This window comes from Columba livia, chromosome 1 (genome assembly GCF_036013475.1).
Source record: "Columba livia isolate bColLiv1 breed racing homer chromosome 1, bColLiv1.pat.W.v2, whole genome shotgun sequence".
In the NCBI taxonomy this organism is placed as follows: Eukaryota; Metazoa; Chordata; class Aves; order Columbiformes; family Columbidae; genus Columba; species Columba livia.
Genome location: NC_088602.1, coordinates 24,671,562 through 24,686,999, shown reverse-complemented (window position 1 = coordinate 24,686,999; position 15,438 = coordinate 24,671,562). Strand labels below are relative to the sequence as shown.

Genomic DNA, 15,438 nt, shown 5'->3' with positions numbered 1-15,438 from the left:
TGAAAACTTATTTCCTCCCCCAGAAGAGGATACCACAGACATGTAGAAGACCTTTAGCTGCACTGACATCTAAAATTTATGCTATCCACAACACTATTTGCATTGAAAATTGTGCAGGACAGGCCCATTGCTCTAACATTGATTCATCATTTGGTGTAAGTTTTCAGTGCATTTAACTAATATCTCTGACTAATGGCACTGTGTTCTTCCATGCTGTATTTTGATTTAAATTGGGAAAACAAATGCAAAATTACCAAATGCATTTGTATGAAATCTCACCAGAAATTACTGATAACTTTTGTCTAGAACACATGGGCTACCAGGAGGAATGCAAAACCCCCCAGAAATAGGGACTGCAAAATACACTGTGTATGGGCACTCCACTCCATAAGATATAAAAAGGGTCTGTCATGAATTACCCAGTGTTAAAAGGCCAAACTGCTGTTCACATCTATGCAAGGCAATGAATAATTAAAATGAGGAGGAATACTTATACCAGAAAGTATTTGACTTCAGTAATCAGTAATATCTGGGATACATTCACGATCCCAGTCACTGGTGCTCTTTATAGAATCATAGAATCATTTTGGTTGGAAGAGACCCTCAAGATCCTAGAGTCCTACCAGTAACCTAACTCTCACCCTAAGCTATGTCCCTAAGAAACTCATCTACGTGTCTTTTAAACAGCTCCAGGGATGGTGACTCAACCACTGCCCTGGGCAGCCTGTTCCAGTGCCTGACAACCCTTTCCATGAAGGAATTTTTCCTAATATCCAATCTAAACCTACCGTGGTAGAACTTGAGGCCATTTCCTTTTGTCCTATCACTTGTTACTTGGGAGAAGAGATCAACACCCTCCATGCCACAACCTCCTTTCAGGTAGTTGTAGACAGCAATAAGGTCTCCCCTCAGCCTCCTTTTCTCCAGGCTGAACAGCCCCAGTTCCTTCCTCATAAGACTTGTGCTCCAGACCCTTCACCAGCCTTGTTGTCCTATATATATTGAATATAAGAGGCAAATGTAGGTGGGAAAGGGATGTGGCATACTTATACCTGTATTTTTTAGTCCTGTTTAGCACTGTAGATTTTCTGCACTTTTTGAAAAAGCAGATGTAAATGTGGAAATTTGCCAACATTGCAATGTGGAAGGGGATTGAAATTGAAGATGGTGGAAAGGTATAAAGGCTCATGGCCATCACAGTAACATTACGTGTATATCTTCCTTGGCACTGTTTGATTCTGTTTCTGTTTTCTACACACTGTCCACCTAGGCACTTGAAGAGGTCCTAGACCAAGAGGAGTGATGGATGGCACTTGGATTCAGTGCATGCAAATGAAAAGTACAACTAAGAAGAGCAGTCATGCAAGATTATGCAGGGATCTCATGAATAAGTGAAACAACATTGGTAAATGTCCTTGTTGTTTCTTGGCATCACATTCCTAGCATGTGCTCAGCAAATTGTCTGCTCTGAGGACTGAGATGCAGTCCACTGCAGGTCACCAGCCACAAAGGACCAGAGACACCATGCTTTGTTTTGGGACCGTGCTACAGATAATACATGGGGATATTCCTGAGGTCTTCACAGCAATAAGAGAAAAAATATCTTGCCCAGGTACAGGTGGGACTGATGAAATAACTAGGAGATTTTTATGCCTCTGCTTACCTGTCATCACATCAGCAATGAAAATGGCAGCTATCTATTACCAGAAAGTCCTGGCTGATTTTGCTGTCCGGACATAGAAGTCTGGCTTGCACCTCAGAGTAGAAGATACTGAGTGTAATTGATCTGAGCCATGTACTTAATTGAATTTTTAAGCACTGGGTAGTACCAGGTTGATAATATATTTGGGCTAAATGCTGGTCTCTGCACAGGTGAAATAAGAAGTCTGTGTACAGTGGTTTTCTGCAGAGACCTGAGACCTTTTAGGAGACCTTTTTGTGTGTGGTCAGATCCTTGTGACTACAAACATTTCTCTCAATTCTATGTGTCCTCCCTTTTGCCTTTGCAAAGCCACATGTAGGCAGAGAACAAGGGAAAAAAAGCCACCAAGGACTGGAGAGACCTCTGCCTTTTCATCCTAAGATCTGGTGTTAGAGGGGGATGCAAAACAACAACATAAGACTGTGTCCAGGAACACAGAGACATGACTTTTGAGGTCATTAGTTCTTAACTAACTTCTGTATACGAGGGAAATGTGTCGACTGAAGTCATCTCACAGAGGACATGCAGAGGAAGTCTTTCCCCACTTGATGGGCCATCCAGATTGCAGGGACTGCTGCTGGGAGGCTCAGCAGCTAGGACCTCAGTGCTGTCTACTGCTGGCACAGAGGAGAGAGTAAGATGGTTGAAGTGATACGATGCCCTGAACTGGAGAAGGCAGATGTAAAAAATGAGCCAATTGGAGGTGAAGAATGGGAATCTCGGAAAAAAGAGCATCCATCACTTAAAGTGTCAATAAAGACAGTGGTTTTGCCAGTGTTCCCAGCCATGGATAGAATGTGGCAGAACTGACCTCATCAGCAAGAGAGGATGAGCAAAAGCGAGGTCCAGGGAGCAGACTGGTGTAAAGGCAGTGTGTTGCTCAGGCAGCAGTTGGTTGATGAGCACCAGGTAACAAGCTGCTCGCAGGCAATGAACTGTGATGTGGCCCTCAAGGTAAAAGTGTAAGAGTGCTCTCAGGAGGATAAGAAGAGATGTTGAAGAAGGTCCTTGGGAAAATGCAAGGCAGGATGTCTGCTGTGAATTTTAGTTGTTTCATATTGAATCTCTGAAGCAAACACGAACTCCAAGATGAGATTTAAAACAACCAACCACCCAACAACAACAAACAACATAAAAAAAAAACCCAAACAAACAACAAAAATATAAACTTATGACTTCAAGCTAGTCCCCCAACATTTTAGCATCAATCTAGTGATGTTTGAATGTTGCTGGACTGGAACCACTGCTGCTCCTCATCAGGCTGTGAGAAATAGCTATAGGTTTCAAATGATATGCTGTTTGTTCGCTAATTAAAACTGGTGTCAGCAAAGTGGCTGAACTGTCACAGGGAGCCCCAAACAAGAAAAGCATCATGTTGCAGGCAGCACTGTACAGTCTATCACCTGTGGACAGGACATTGTCTTGTGCAGGGTCCCTGGGTTACCTGAGCCAATTGATTTTGGTCTCTTTATTTTTTTTAATTTTCTCATTTAACTTTGTTTTCTCAGTGTGTTTTGTCACATAAATTGTCATGTTCTTGTGATGTGACTAGAACTGGTTAGAAGTTTTGAAGAGAAAGCATCAAGAATGTTTGGTTGCCACTGGTGACTTTTTTCTCAAATTTCTATCAGCTACACATTGATTCAACTCAACTCCCTCCAACACTTTTAGTAAGCTAGCAGACTTGCAGGCAATGCCTTATGATTATTTCTGCAGAGATCTGTAACCTTTCAGAACAAAACATGTTTTACCTGTAGTTAAAATCCTACCTGTGAACATTCACACTATGAGTGCACTATCAGGTCAGCACTCCTTACAAGAGACACATTCCAGAGTGCTTCATCAGGATTTTTCTTGCTCAGATGGTACAAGTCTGGCCTAAGACATGCTCCAACATTGTGTTATCTGCAGTGTCATGGTTTACTATTTTAGTAACACCTGCCATGTGCAGGGAGGTTGATGCTTATGTTTTCATGCTTTACTATAGCCTGAGCAATGTCCCTTTAAAAATATGTTTGTTTGCTCCATTCAGCTGTAGTTGTATTCATCTAGTACCAGTTGTCTGAAACCCAAAATATAGCACTGCTTTAGGTAAATGGGAGAGTAGAATAAAGCAGTGATTTCCGAGAAGGAAAAATTTAGTTCTCATTCATTGTTTTCAGGAGTTTCATGTGGGCAACACTTTTTTCCTGAGATGTCAAGAATATGCTAAAATAACTGCTCATCAGCCACAGCAGCCCAGATTACCAAGTCACTGTTTCCATGAAATCCAATATAAAGTTCTGTATAAAAACTTTCTAATAGGGGAAAAGGGATCATGTGAACCCCTGACTCCCCTGAATGCTGAAGTGGCTAAGTTCATTGATTGTTCTGTCAAAGGATTTTGAAACCTTAATTCATGAAAACAGGAAAAAAACAACAACTGGTTTTGCCTTCAGTTAAAAATGAAAGTGATAGGATATAAAAGTGAGTTTGCTGCATGTTCGAGATGCATATTAATTTTTGGTATATCCAAGAATAGAATCATAGAATAATTTCAGTTGGAAGAGACCCTTAACATCATCGAGTCCAAACATAATCTAACTCTAGCACTAAACAAGGTCCCTGAGAACCTCGTCTATGTGTCTTTTAAACACCTCCAGGGATGGTGACTCCACCACTTCCTGGGCAGCCTGTTCCAATGCCTGACAACCTTCTCAAGGAAGAATTTTTTCCTGATATCCGATCTAAACCTCCCATGTCACAAAGAAAACAGTAAGAGACAAAATGCCATTGGTACTTGTATGATGCAGTCCTTTGTAAGTGAAAACAGGTGTTGTCAGAGAAAACTGAAGTCTCTGTTGAAACTGCTGCTGTTTTATGTGCTGCATTTTATCTTAATACAAATATGCCATTGCTTCACAGCCTGAGTTATTTCAGTACTGTGTGCAGTTCTGGGTGCCACACTATAAAAAGGATATAAAGCTACTAGAGAGTGTCCAGGAGAGGGCTACAAAGTTGGTGAAGGGTTTGAAGAGGAAGCCGTATGAGGAGCGGTTAAAGTCACTTGGTTTGTTCAGCCTGGAGAAGAGGAGACTGAGGGGAAACCTCATGGCAGCTACAGCTTCCTCACAGGGGAGGAGGAGGGGCAGGCACTGAACTCTTCCCTCTGGTGACCAATGACAGAGCCTGAGGGAATGGCAGGAAGATGTGCCAGGGGAGGTTGAGGTTGGACATTAGGAAAAGGTTCTTCACCCAGAGGGTGGTGGAGCACTGGAACAGGCTCCCCAGGGAGGTGTCACGGCCCCAAGCCTGACAGTGTTCAAGAAGAGACTGGACAATGCCCTCAGACACGTGGTGTGAACTGTGGGGTTGTTGTGCAGGGACAGGAGCTGGACTTGATCCTTGTGGGTCCCTTCCAACTCAGGACATTCTGTGATTCTGTGAAAAGACCACCGTTTAAAACCAACATTTCACACAAAGGAAACATTCTGTCTTCCATCTCCCCCACCAATCTCCTTTCAGAAGGACAGGCTTTCTGCTAGGCTCCCCCAAATGGTGCCTCACAGCTGCCAAGAGTTCCCTGTCTGGGATGAGGCTTTTGGCCCTGCCAGAGACGCAAGACAGGGACAGGCAGAGCCATGTGGCTGCTACCAGGTGCCTGAGCTTTCCCTGCACTTCCCTCAAAGCACGGCATCTTCTCAGGATGGGCTCCCAATATCAAGCAGGAGGTCTGGCAGCAGCCTCCTCGGTGGGTCCCAGGTCACTCAGCTGGAGACGACAGCTTGTCGCTGTCAGTGAAACACAAATTCAAGGCAAACTCCTTTCAAACTCCTGGCTAATTAATCTAATAATCTAAATTTGAGCACTGGCTTGTTAAAAAGATGAATTATCTGGTGTTAATGCACCTGTATGCCCAAAAAAGCACAAAATTCCATCTCTGTCAAGAACAAGAGACAGGCCCACAGTCTTTGTGATACTCCTGACCTGGATTTTCAATATAAAAAATAGATTCTTTGCAGTAATGTTTGTGACAGTCATACGCATAAAAATGCACCAAAATTGTGGAAAAGTAGAGCTGAGGAATTAGAGCTGTCACCTAGCCTGAAAGGAGGAATAAAAGCATCTCACATGCTTTTTGTGATGAATGACTCACACGGCTGTTGTCAGCCCTTTCCTCGCCCCCACCAGTCAACATTTCAGAGCTGCTGCCCAGAAGTGCAGCTGGCTACAGACGCTGCCCGTGAAGGCAGTGGAAATGGAAGTGGTTTCATGTGTGAGGGGCTGAAGGCTCTTTCTACTGACTGTGAGGTATGCCTGCCCAGCATGGTCTGGGCTGGCAACACTGCCTGTTCCAGCTAACCAGGGTCAGCTTACTCGATGGCTGCAATGGCAAGTGAGAGTGGTGTCCATGGACAGAGATCACAGCCAGGAGTGGGGACAACTGGGCATGGGGACCTCCTCTGGGGAAGAGATGCATGGGCAAACCCACAGACCTTTTCAGTGCAGCGGATACATGGAGGAGTTGGTCAATACTGATAAGTGTTGCTACGTCTTGCTGAAAGAAGGCATTTGTCGTGTTGATTTTTAGTGTGATAGAGCACCCAATGGGTGCAGGGCAACATCTTGCTGTGAAAGGCAACTGCATGGAGATGGCATCTTTGTAATGCTCCTGGTACACAGAGAGGGTCATAATTTCCTTTTTTTGCCATTCTGGTGCTTTCATAATTCTGTAGGTGTGTGTCAGCTAGTTTATAAATGCTACTTTTGCTCTGCTGCTTTATTTATGAGTATTGTCTGCACATCTTATTGCTTTGAACCATCCCTGAGGTGCTTCTTAGGGATAATCAACTATCCATCCATTTACTTATCCATTGAAATTACCAGTGATTCACCTCTGTCTTAGGCTGTGTTAGAAATTAAAGATTCTCATAATCTTTAATGCAACTTGCTAATCCAAGCAGCATTGCAAGCTCCCTGTTCTTCTTTATGGCTTTTCAGGAGATGACAGTGTGTCTCCAATGTCCCTCTGCCTCACTGCGATGGGCTAGACCAGGAGAGCAGCCGGGTCCCGGGATGACGTTGCCTTCAAAGCTCCTGCTGACTTGCTTTACCCCACACTCAGCCAGGACAGAGGTTGTAGCACCTGCCCTGCCTGGAAGCTCAATAGCTTTAGGGTGGTAACTCCCAATTCAGGCTGCAAGGACAAGGATGTCTGCGAAGCACCATGTTGTGGGAGAAAGTCCAGGAAACAGTCCTGAAAGATTAGTAAAATGTGTCTTTAAAATAGATTCATGAATGTGCTATCATTTCAGTGCCAATTTTCACTGAAATTTTTACAATTTATTTCACAGTCCAGATTTTTGTCATCGTGCTTTCCGGCAATTTCTTCATATCTGTAGCTCCAAAAGGGCCTGTATATTCCTTAGTAAAAAGCCAAGCCAAACCCAACTAGTCTGTAACTGTCTTTAAACTCCTTTCTACATATTTTCTTACTCTGGTAGCCTAGGGAACTCACTGACTCACCTTTTAGGTTATCAATTTTCATGCCATCAGCTATTAGCTCATCATACATCTACTGGACCAACCTAGCTTACTCATCTTAACACACATATTTTATCTCCATGAAAGTTCATTTTACCTAGATCTTTATATAGTTGTGGGTTTGTTTTTTTTTTGCTTGTTTGTTTTTTTTTTTTTTATTTTTTAAGTTGACACAAATTAATTTGGATATTGTTCTCGACTTGATTTCTGTAGAGTGTATCCAGGAACTCCATGGTGAACAGGGATCTCAGGGAAACAGTTTCATTTGCATAAAGACAGGGCACCATTAAAGAGTGACATCTGAACTGGTTTTCTGTTGGTTATTTTCAAGGAAAAAGGATTCTACGATGGGTAGTCTGGGAGTTAGATGGATTTTTTCTCCTATTTGTTTCATATTTTTATTTTAAAGTTTTCTGTGGATAAATAATATATAGTTTGTAAGAGGTACAAAATTTGCTTACATATAGCATTGTATGCTGTAAAATTGTTGTCTTGGACATGGCACATCCACCAAACTGGTGTAATGCTGTGTATTCCTTTAGGAGATTTTTTCCAAGTAGTGATTCTGGGATGTTGGGGAATAGAAATGGAGGTCTGTTAATGTTTCCCTCATCTTTCTCATGGCATTATATGCTGCCTGTTCTTTCACAGGCTCTAGTATGCACATTGTTCAAATTCAGAATTACTGAGGTAAGATGCCAGTTTCATTACACTTCAGCCAAAAGCTGAATTCTGATAAAAGGCCCTGGTGTAGACCATCCACTTGGTTGTTTCCAGAATGATCACACATCAAAGCTCAAAGAGAAATTGTTACTGGCCAGGAACACCCAATATGTTTATTGCAAAAGCATCACAGGTGAAATACTGCTGCATCAGCACCTTCACACAATGTGCTGTCAGAAAAACACACACTGTACCCTCAGTTTTTATTTATACGTGCTTCTCTTGTGTTCTTGGTGTTGGGGGAGAATTTTGTGCTTCACACTAATGCTCGCAGGTCCTGGAGCCCTTGGTCAGATCAGAATATGGTCAGATTTAGGGCTGGGGCAGCCAGAGAGCCCCCCTCCCTGTGCCTTGCTTTTTCCTGCCCCCCAGCTTCCTCTGCTGTTGCACCCACATCAGTGTTCACAGCGAACCAAGCTGAGCCACGGCTCCAGCTGAAAAATAACCTGGCAAAAAGGGAGCAGGCAAGTTCCCTATTGCAAATGTTCATACAACCCACAGACTGCTCTTTTGGTGTGAGGGGAGGCCATCGTAAGGGTGAACTGGCCCTCACCAGCTGCCCCTGACAGCAAGGAGCAGCAGCTGCCTGGCCCACTTGTAACAAAAAAATGGTTCCCAGCAGGGTAAGCCTGTGCTGAACCAGTCAAGGTACTTTGCCATGTCTGGCCATGCACTACATGAAAGACCTGGGCTGAGGCTGCAGGGTGTAGAAGCTTTTGTGTTAAATGTTACGTTGTAAGCTTGGTTTGTAAAGAGACTTCAAGACAGGAAGCGAAACTGTTAATTAATTAAGAATATTCACAGGCCCCCAGCAGATGTTTTATTTTTTAATTAATTGCTGTGCTACCAGATTGCTCAGTGAAGGTGAGGTTCCTTCTTAAGGTCAGGTTGACCTGATGGTAAACAGGCACCAGATAAACTGCTCTGGCACCTATTCTCCAACTCCACAGTCTCATCCTCTTTGTTGTGCCAGCTCTGGCACAGGATAGTGACTTTCTGCAAGAGGAGTTTTCTGCTGGTTTAGTTTCCTTCATGAGCTCAGTGCTGGTCTGCCCAGCACCGGGGAAGTGAGGGCACTGGTTGGAACACACAACCAGAAGCAGGTATGCATAGACAGGAAAGGCTGTACCCTCCGTAAGTCACCATAAGATCTTCCTCTGGTCCAGAGATCAAGGATTATCAAATAAGAAGGGGAACAAGAGCCCTAGCAGACTTCTCTAGCCAATCTTTGTTGGTGATAAGTAACAAAAACAAAAAAAATTCTGTATAGTGGGAGACAGAACGTGACAACCTGCAAAGCAGCAGAGGAATGCAAAGTTGTGGATGGCCCATTTTCTGAGTAAAATTTGGGCTTGCCCAGGTGTTGCAGGTTCGATGAGGACTGTCCTCATTCATGCCACTGGCTTTATTGTAGAAATTACAAGTGTGGAAGAGGGATGGCTTTTATAGATAGCTGGCTGGTCAGCAGAGGGGAGAAGAAAACAGGTGGGGTGGCACTGGCACATCCAGAGGCCTCTCTTGTACTTCCAGAGGTGCAGGTAGTAAGCTCCCTCTCACTCCTCCAGGAAAGGGTCAGCTGGAAGGAGGAACTAATATCAGAGCTATCCTGTTGTTGGTATTTTCACAATGCAAGAAAAGCAGAAATAGTTTAGGCCCACAATATTTTTTTCTTTCGTAGCATTATTGATAGTGTCTAGCTTATATGTTGGTCTTCAGTTTGCCACACCAAAGCTTGATGCCCAGCCAGAGAGGCAATGTGCTGGTAGGAAGCCAAAGCCCAGCCCACAGTAGGAAGGGTGAGCAGGTTGTGGGATGTGAGCTGAAATAGTTTTCAAAATAATGAGGGGATCCAGAGCCTTGAAAAGTCAGTGGGGGTGTACAGATTCTAGTGACCCCTACTTGGGAGTTCCTAACTAGACGTTGATGCCTAATATCAAAGCCTGTTTGTTTTGTTTTGTTTTTTAAATATATGTATTACATATAATATTATATAAGCAAGGAAAGCTGCAGTCTCTTCTATCAATTCCGTGGTGACTGTCACATTATCCATCACTTGTAGTCGGAGCTGATTAGGCAGAGTCTTGTAAAAGTATTTTTGCAAAAATCACTGGAAATACCTTCTTTGCTCACTTAAGGATGCGGTGGCTGGACACCGGCCAGGCTCGCAGTGTCTCTGCATTACACAGCACCCACATCTCACTCCGCTCTGCTGAGCCAGAAGGACCATGAGCAGCTCTTGGGCTCTGCCGTGGATGGTGCTGCAGCTCCAGTTTGCTTGTGGACCTGCTCTGCCTGGCAGAACCTGCAAAGTATAATAGTACCCAGTGAAGGCTTCCATATACACAAGCATAGATTTACTGACAACCAGAGAGCTAGCAGGCCAGAAGAACATTTACTTGCTGGATAATAAAAAAAAAAAAGGAGGGCTACTAGATGGTTTAGAAATATTCAGGACACTCTGGTGCTGTGATAAGTTTGTCTGAAAAACTGTCCGTGGCTGTTAAGGGAGAAAAATACTCTCCCTAGTACCTGCTGCTGAGCAGAAAGGTTTATGCCATACTCAGTGCATTATACTGTGCAAATGGCATGCAAGAATCCAGGCGAAAACCACAGAGTCAGAGAATACGGTGAACCCAGTGCTACAGTACTTGCAGCAAATTAAAAGAGATTTTAAACTACTAGGCACAGGCTACATGCAGTGAATTAAAACTGAAATGTAAGGATAATGGCGTTCACTACACAAGGGAAAACGAACTTTTATCCTCTGACTGAATTGCTTTAACGAAAGTTGTCTTTTTTTTAATAATTGCTGTGTTCAGGTTAAAAACATATGATATGAATTACAGTAATGCTTCTCCAAATATTGTATAAGCTATTTGGTTTACTGCCAAGAAGTCATGCAATGAAAATTAAAAATAGAGATAGTAATCTTTTTTTTGTTTTTTAAAAAAAAGAAGTCTACATGCATTACTGCTGACATTTCTTTAAATAAGAAGGGACATGAAAAATTATATGCAGATTTTGTGAGTTAGAGCAGGATGTGAAATACAATCAAAATGACACTTAGGAGAATGTTTTTATGGAATATGATAAGAAGTGAAAACATTTGTGACATTAACTCAAAGATAAGAAATACTCAAAGAATTATGGAAGGATTTAACACAATAGAACCATACGCTTAGATTTAAAATGTAATCGTCTACAAATGTAACGCATTTACATGTTTTAAAAATATACCCATCTGAAAAGAGCCGAAGTTGCTGGGAAACTGTGCATAACTCACAAAGCCCCCAGGCACTACAAAGTAGAAATAAAATATTAACAAACGTATTTTAAACTGTCTCTATGGTAATAAGAATAGCTAATTTTAGCAAGTACAAAGAAACTCTAAGGAACACACATTTAGTTTGGAAACAGAACCTAGTGGGCAGGACTTCTTTATCAGAGGTTACCTGTGTCTTTAGAGTTTATGATCCGTGTTCCGACATAACTAAAGCAGCGTAAGCTGGGTTGACTTAGGTTTTTCCTGCATTTTAGTACAATAAAAAAGAGTAAGAAAACTAATAGACTCTTGAGGTCAAATTAAAGACATAACACTGCAAGGATCAAATTGATTTTACAATTAAAATTTAATTGTAGACAAAATTGATTACCAAATTGACAGAACAGATAATCAACACAAACTTTTAAATTTGCTCTAGAGAACCGTATTATTTTGCTTTAAGATTTCAACTTCTTCCACCCACATACCTACTTAGAACTCTAACTGATATATTACATTTATGTACCTAATGAAGGGTGTTGGTATGTGTTTGGTACACGAACTTTACAGAATCTAATTATCAGTACTGGTTTTAGGCATTTGTCAAGGATTTTCTGGTTTGTTTTAAGGAAGCACAGATTTATGGGGGCCTTAAATGACAATGCTTTAGCATTTAGGGCCAGAAATTATGTAGTATGGCACTTAACATGTAAGTTCTTTCCTTCCAGAGTACAATACAGACACCTATAATTAATGCTTTATATGAGTTTTATGGAAATTAAGACTCTCTCAGATGACAATTTCCAGCTCCTAATACATTTGGCTCACTAATCCAAACTTAAAGCCAATGTGACTAGCACACAGTTTCCAAAAAGTTATGCAAAGAACAGAAGACTTCAAGCCCTGGGCCTTCTAGTGTGCAAGTACTTTATTTCGGATGCATTGCAGAATCTCCATTTGTCAAGCTTCTGATACCCTGCGGAGAGAAACTTGTAAACCATGCTGCACTAAACTGCACAAGCCTTTCCTTTTCAAAACCCAAGAAGAGGAGCAGTGACATTGTTTTATGTGATGGCCAGTTGGTTATGTGAGAAGAAGGCCCTAATCTGCTGCTTGACTTGCAGAGATTGACACCTATTGCTCTCGCAAGCATGTCGAATCACAAGGCTATTGGTCTTAGTAGGACAGGTGGAAAGTGGTTTCCAGCCATGTCTTTACTAGCAAATTAAACAGCCCAGAGCCGTGTTCTAGAACACCAAGACCAAGTAATGCAGAATGGCCCACATCTATGCTAAGAAAACCTTATTCAGTAAACCCAGTTTTAACAGGGTGATGGTGTCCAAGCTCTGTGCCTGAAACAGTTCCTGGACTGTTAGGTACTTGAATAAATCAGCTGTGTCTGAGAATCAGGAGACTCCTAGCTAGCACAGGTCAAAATTGTGCCTGTAAGGGTACAGACCATTGCATTCTGTCATAGTCTTTTAATTTATTTTACAAAGGGTAACCGCCATATCTGCCAGAAAGCTTTGCTTCTCTGCATGGAGAAATTAAAAGTCTACTTGTAGAGAGGTAACAGGGGCATGTATCTAACACTTGGGGCCATCAGTGATGCTGTCATCCTTGTTCTCACAGAACTTTATGCTACAAGAGGAATTGAATAAAGTATATAAACAGCCCTGGGAGAAAAAAAAAGGTTTCTTTGCTATGAAATGAGCACTCAAATCAACTGTACTTCAAAGAATCATGTTCCTTCTACCAAAAAAACTAGCAAAACCTTCACCACTCTAACCCAAATGGAGAATGCTCCACTCAGCAAAGTCTACTCCTCAAGCATTAAGATGAGAAAGAAGATTCAAGAGGATTCAAGTGAAGTCCTTGCAGGGGAAGAATGAGGTGAATGCATGAGATACAGAAGTGGACTGGGAGGTGAGAAGATATATACTGCATATGCAGGGTTGGCAATCACTTACTGGATATATTCATTGCACACTACATTCTTATAATATTATTTTTTGTTTTAGTTTCCATTTCCTCACTAGCAACTTACTCATAATGAATGTAAAGAATAGTTATCTGTTCTGACATTAGGTAACTTGAGACTGTGTGTCTGGCTTGAAAACAGATAAATTCACATCTTTGGAGGGCCTCAGAGTCAAGTCTGTCAAGGTGGGCAGTTATCCGGAATATCCCATGTAGGGTCTTTCGTCTGACTTTTAGAAACACAGCTAATAAAATTCAACCCCCTGCCCCTTATATGTCAATTGTCTTCTTGTCCTTCTGTTCATTTTTCCTTTACAGTATACAAAATTAGTCCAGAAGGTGATTTGTAGCTGTTCTGTTTTGATAGAAACAAGATGTGAATGTTCCAGCAAAAAGGTTATCGGTAGAGATTTGTTCAGGCAATTTGCAGGAAAAGCTGAGGCAATACCCTGGCTCCCAGCAAGTCTTTGGCTGTTTTCAAAGTTGTTGTTCTATTTGCACCTCAGAAAGGCAGTAATTAAAAATCTCTGTATCTAAAATCCTCTACTTTCCTCCCAGGAAAACACTTCTGCTCTTCCTAACTACACATGACTTTGACAAATATTTACACAGCAAACAAATCATTAAACATGTTTTTTCTTGTATTAATGTAATAATAAAACTAGAGTTAATGACATCTAAAAGTTGTGTTAAAAATCCATGTGTCAATGTTTGTGTTTTCCTCTCACTTCCTTTAGGAGAATATTCTATTTGCCACAGTAAATGGCCAATATGTAGGGGCAGTTGTATGATTTTTCTAACAAAAATTCTAACAGGCACTGAAATTTCTTTGAATGTGTTAGTTTGCCAGCCTACATTTTCTTTGTCTTTCATGTATGCTCATGTAAAACAAATATGGCACTGCCTGCTTTCATTAAAATCTTGAAAGTTTCATGATCCCTTTCTCCTCCATTCTGAACTAGTTTAGTAGTTTGATTAACTATGAAATTCTGGTGGCACTTTGGAGTGCTGTCCTAGTTGACTTGAGAATGACACACCACACTCGTTAGAGTTAGTAAGGCTACTCATTTCCATTTTATACCTAAAAGGTCACCTTCTACAAAGAAATCCCTGGTTGCACATAATTTATTTAGTTGGTAAAAAGATGTTCACAAAAGCTTCAAACTAACAATCTGAATAAATACAAAAAGGCTGACAAAGCGATGCAGCACTAACATTCTTCTCCTTCACAAATTACTGAAAGGCAATATCCAGTACAATGACATTTGGCACTTTTATGGATGCTTTCTCATAGTGCAGTAGGACAACATATAAATGGAACCTTTTTCAACATAGATTCTGTAATTAGTACTTGTAGTGAAAAGGTGATAAAAATTATAACAGAAAAGGAGAAAGATTATCCATGAAAACAGCGCTTGCAATAAAAGGGAAACCCTGAAGCATGTTTATTTATGACAGCAAAATCAGGTGAATGAGCTCTCTGCTTTTCTAGTAAAGTCCTTTATTTTAGTTCTAGCCCCACCGTTGCTCCTTGCATGTAAATCTGCTTTCTGCTGGCAGATAAAAAAAGCACACTTTGCTAAAAAAAATATAAAAAATTCCCATGCCATTGTTTTTTCATGTGCAGGCACTTATTTGCCTTGGCCTGTGGTGCTGCATCTGTCAGCTATACTGGGAAACATGAATAGATGTAAATACAATCCTGATTGAGATGTTTGATTTAACCCCTCTCCCCTAACATATGGTAAAGAGTACTGCAAAAGAAGAATTTGAAACCTGTTAGAAGAAATCATGAAAAGCATGTTAGAGGATTCTAACTGGCTTAGAGTAAACAGGAGATGCTTAAAGACAATAGGCAAGTTAATATGGATGAGGGGATTGAGTGCACCTTTAGTCAGTTTGCAGATGACACCAAGCTGGGTGGGAGTGTTGATCTGCTGGAGGGTAGGATGGCCATACGGAGGGATCTGGACCAGCTGGATCGTTGGGCTGAGGCCAATTGTATGAGGTTCAACAAGGGCAAGTGCTGGGTCCTGCACTTGGGTCACAACAACCCCAGGCAGCGCTACAGGCTCAGGGAAGAGTGGCTGGAAAGCTGCCTGGCAGAAAAGTATCTGGGGGTGTTGATTGACAGCTGGCTGAATGGGAGCCAACAGTGTGCCCAGGTGGCCAAAAGAGTCCAACAGCACCCTGGCTTGTATCAGGAATGGTGTGGCCAGCAGCACCAGGGAAGTGATTGTGCCACTGT

At 41.8% G+C, this 15,438-nt stretch overlaps 1 long non-coding RNA gene across 1 annotated transcript in view; it reads left to right on the top strand.

The window, feature by feature from the left end:
• The window catches only part of LOC135578456 (uncharacterized), a 50,188-nt gene extending 35,971 nt beyond the window's left edge, over nucleotides 1–14,217 (top strand). The window contains exon 3 of the long non-coding RNA XR_010470080.1: nucleotides 1,271–14,217. This is a non-coding gene — a long non-coding RNA (uncharacterized LOC135578456). The remainder of the gene's footprint in view (nucleotides 1–1,270) is intronic.
• The last annotated feature ends 1,221 nt before the right edge of the window (nucleotides 14,218–15,438 follow it).